The 4,561-nt window shown below is 48.7% G+C and overlaps 1 long non-coding RNA gene across 1 annotated transcript in view; it reads right to left on the reverse strand.

The window, feature by feature from the left end:
- Positions 1–3,832: 3,832 nt before the first annotated feature.
- LOC109303059 overlaps positions 3,833–4,561 on the reverse strand; it is a 17,013-nt gene continuing 16,284 nt past the window's right edge. Inside the window, exon 3 of the long non-coding RNA XR_002099003.1 lies at positions 3,833–3,925. This is a non-coding gene — a long non-coding RNA (uncharacterized LOC109303059). The remainder of the gene's footprint in view (positions 3,926–4,561) is intronic.

The following is a 4,561-nucleotide window of genomic DNA, read 5'->3' on the forward strand; positions in this document are numbered from 1 at the left end:
GAGAAGAGATTGATGTCATATATCTTGACTTTAAAAAAGCCTTCGATCTGGTATCCCATGATCACCTCTTAGCAAAATTGGCTAACTGCAGCCTCAGCTTCACCACGATCCACTGGCTGGGGAATTGGCTCCATGGTTGGACCCAGAGGGTGGTGGTTGATGCAAGTCAATTGTCGTGGTGTGCTGTGACCAGTGGGGCCCCTCAAAGCTCTGTCCTTGGGCCTATGTTATGCAACATCTTCACCAATGATGTGGACATTGGTAGCAGAAGCGGAATGGCCAAGTTAGCCGATGACACCAAACTTTGGGGTACAGCATCCATGCCTGAGGACAGAAGGGTGATCCAGGCTGACCTTGACAGGCTCAGGAAATGGGGGGGATGAAAATCTGATGGTGTTTAACATGGAAAAATGCAAGGTTCTCCACCTTGGGAGGAAAAACCTGCACCATCCTTATAGGCTTGGCAGTGCTACACTGGCTAGCACTACGGATGAAAGGGACTTGGGGGTCATGATTGACCACAAGATGAACATAAGCCATCAATGTGATGCTGCAGCTATTAAAGCGAGCAAAACACTGGCTTGCATCCATAGATGCTGCTCAAGCAAATCCCAGGACAACATTCTCCCCTTGTACTCAGCCTTGGTGAGGCTGCAGCTGGAGTACTGCATCCAGTTTTGGGCTCCACAATTCAAAAAAGATGTGGAGAAGCTTGAGAGAGTCCAGAGGAGAGCCACAAACATGATCAGAGGTCAGGAAAACAGACCTTATGATGAGAGGCTGAGAGCTATGGGACTCTTCAGCCTGGAAAAGCTCAGGCTCAGGGGTGATCTGGTGGCCGCCTGTAAGTTCATAAAGGGTGCTCACCAGGATCTGAGGGAATGTCTGTTCACCAGAGCACCCCAAGGGATGACAAAGTCAAATGGTCACAAACTCCTGCATGACCGTTTCAGGCTGGACATAAGGAAGAACTTCTTTACTGTCCGAGCTACCAAGGTCTGGACTAGACTGCTGCCAGAGGTGGTTCAAGACTCTACTTTGAACACCTTCAAGAGACATTTGGAAGTTTATCTTGCTGGGATCCTATGACCCCTACTGACTTCCTGCCCCTGGGGCAGGGGGCTGGACTCGAAGATCTTCTGAGGTCCCTTGCAGCCCTAATGAAATCTATGAACTGAAAGCTAAAGAGAGATAGCTTAGCTCTCAGTGCTAAATTATCACAGTTTAGCACTTATCATGGGGTAAAAGCAGCCATATGGACAGTTACTGAGAAGAAGCAGAGGTTCAGAAAGTCATTTTTAACTCTCTATATTTTGTTTTTGACATTCTAAGTGTCAGGTCCAGAGGCAGTCAATGCAAAACTAGAATAGCAGTCATATCATTGATTTCGCTGCATCATAATCCCTTCCTAAGTGTTGTCTTATCACCCAACACATTGCTTACCTGTAATTGTACAAACATCACAGCTATCTTGGATCAAGCTTCTTTGGAAAATAGATAATCATAGACTAGCACATTCTTGCATGATGCCAGGTGTCTGTTTTATGAAGCCACCCATGAGAATTTCCCAGAGAAAATTCTTAGATAGGGGTGAAAAGAACTGAAGAGAAACTGAGAATGTGCTTTTAACTGACAGTAAACAACTTTTATTTGCAGAGCTTGTTATAAAATATTGCTGAATGTTTGTAGCCAATATATTGAGAAGGCATGCTTAACTAAAGATGGGGCAAGAGGCACATGCGGGAATGAAAAAATGTCCCCTGTGCTTCAAATTTGCAGCACAGGGAGAAAATTAGACCCCTGGATATCCAGGGGTCTAAAAAATCTGAAGTTTAGAAGAGTGCGGTAGCGGGGCAACCAGAGACTGGGTCCTCCATGGAGACACTCTGACTACTAGAGCATTTCTGTGGTTGGCCCCTCACCCTGGTGCTGAAATGTGCGGCCTGCCAGGCCGCGTGTTTGGCACCAGGGCTCCAGTGCTGTAAATAAGGTGTCAGGGGGGCTGGAGGAGGTGGAAGGGGGCAATGGGGGGGTTCCCTGCCAGCCCACTCCCCCATGAGGCTGAAATTGGTTCCTTATTCCCAGTTCCTTATTCCTTATTCCCAGCTCCTTATTCCTTATTCAAAGCTAAACTAGACCCAATAAAAACTTGTTTTTAATGAATTACACATCCAAAAGAGACATTATTTCATTAGCTACACATATGTACTAATTAATACAAGTACAGAGCCCTAAACGAAGGTCAGATTAGGATGCAATGATGGGGCAAAATACTTCTAGGGCCACTGGGGGACTGTCCCAAAGAACCATGACCACAGTCCCACTCAGCCCAAAGCACGGTTTGGCCATGCCAGGCTGCCTACTAAAACGCCTCATGTCCACTATACTAAGAGTAATGGCTTGAATAAGGAACTGGCTTTCAGGATGGGATTATGGCTAGGAATTCTGCTTGGGACACCCATCAGAATACCTCTGCATGGCCAGCAGACTGTCCCGGACATCTGTGACCAGAGACTTGCCCAGCCCAAAGCACACTTTGGCCATGCCAGGCTGCCAACAGACAGCACCCCAGCCACTGTGCTAAATACATGGAATTGAAGAAGGAACTGAATTTTGGGCTGGGATTATACCCAGAAATATTTCTTGGGCCACCCCATAACACACCTCTGTGGAACCGGGGGACTCTTCTGGACAACTCTGACCAGAGACTTGCCCAGTCCAAAGTGCAGTTTGGCCATGCCAGGCTGCCAACATACAGCACCCAAGCCACTGTGCTAAGTATCTGGACCCGAATAAGGAACTGGATTTTGGACTGGGATTATACCCAGAAATCCTTCTTGGCCCACCCCAGACCACACCTCTGTGGCACCGGGGAACTCTCCTGGACATCTCTGAATAGAGACTTGCCCGGCCCAAGATGCAGTTTAGCCGTGCCAGGTTGCCAAGTGTCACCAACCCTGGACACCATGCTAAATATATAGAACTGAATAAGGAACTGGATTTTGTGCTGGGATTATACCCAGAAATCCTTCTTGGGCCACCCCATACTATGTCTCGTGCCACCGGAGGATGCTTCTGGACATCTCTTACCAGAGATTTGCCTACCCCAAGATGTGGCTTGACTGTGCCAGGCTGCCACCAGAGAGCACCCCAGCCGCTGTGCTAAGTATATGGACTTGAATAAGGAACTGGAACTTGGCCTGGGATTATACCCAGAAATCCTTCTTGGGCCACCCCAGGCCACATATCTGTGGCACCAACAGACAGCACCCCAGCCTGGTACAGCCAAATCGCACTTTGGGCCAGGCAGGTCTCTGTTAAGAGATGTCAAGAAGCATCCCCTGGTGGCACCGAGGTGTGCTCTGGGGTGGCACAAGAAGGATTTCTGGGTACACTCCAAACCCATAATCCAGTTCCTTATTCGGGTGCATACTATTAGCACAGTGGCTGGGGTGCTGTCTGTTGGCAGCCTGGCATGGCCAAACCACGCTTTTGGCCAGGCAAGTCTCTATTCAGGGATGTCCAGAGGTATCCCCTTGTGGCACAGAGGTGTATTCTGGGGTGGCCTAAGAAGGATTTCTGGGTATAATCCCAGCCCATAATTCAGTTCCTTATTTGGTTCCTTATACTTAGCACAGTGTCAGGGGGGTGGTGTCAGTTGGCAACCTGTCATGGCCAAACTGTGCTTTGGACCAGGTAGGTCTCTGTTCAGAGATGTCCATGAGAGTCCCTCAGTGCCACAGAGGTGCAGTACAGGGTGGCCCAAGAAGGATTTCTAGGTATAATCCTGGCCAAAAATCCAGTTCCTTTTTCAATTTCATGTAGTTAGCACAGTGGCAGGGGTGATGTCTGTTGGCAGCCTAGCACAGCCAAAGCATGCTTTGGGTCGGGCAAGTCTCTGGTCACAGATGTCCAGGACAGTCCGCTGGTCACGCAGAAGTATTCTGATGGGTGGTCCAAGCAGAATTTCTAGCCATAATTCCAGCCTGAAAACCAGTTATTTATTCAAACCATTATCCTTAGTATAGTGGGCATGGCCAAACTCTGCTTTGGGCCAGGTGAGACTGTGGTCATGGTTCTTTGGGACAGTCTCCCAGTGGCATTGCCATGAAATTTGGGGTAGCCCAAGAAGTATTTTGCCCCATCATCCCATCCTAGCTTGATCTTCATTTAGGGCTCTGTACTTGATGTGAGCTATTATCTTACATATTAATTAGTACATATGCATAGCTAATGAAATTCTGTCTCTTTTGGATGTGTAATTCATTAATAACAAGTTTTTATTTGTTCTAGATTAGCTTTGAAAAGGGAACCGGGAACCGGCAATAAGGAATAAGGAACTGGGAATAAGAAATAGGGAACTGGGAATAAGGAACAAACTTCAGCCTTGACTCCCCCGACTCCCCCGACCACTTCCCTGCCTGGCCCCAACCCCTGACAGCCCCGCTGACCCCCCATATCACTTCCCTGCCTGGTCCTTCCCCCTGCCTGCCCCACCAACCACCAGGCCCCCAGACTCCCCAATCACTTCCCTGCCTGGCCCCTCCCCCCGCCCGCCCCC

The sequence above is a fragment of the Gavialis gangeticus genome, unplaced genomic scaffold (genome assembly GCF_001723915.1).
Source record: "Gavialis gangeticus isolate Ggan-Ray unplaced genomic scaffold, GavGan_comp1, whole genome shotgun sequence".
Taxonomy (NCBI): Eukaryota; Metazoa; Chordata; order Crocodylia; family Gavialidae; genus Gavialis; species Gavialis gangeticus.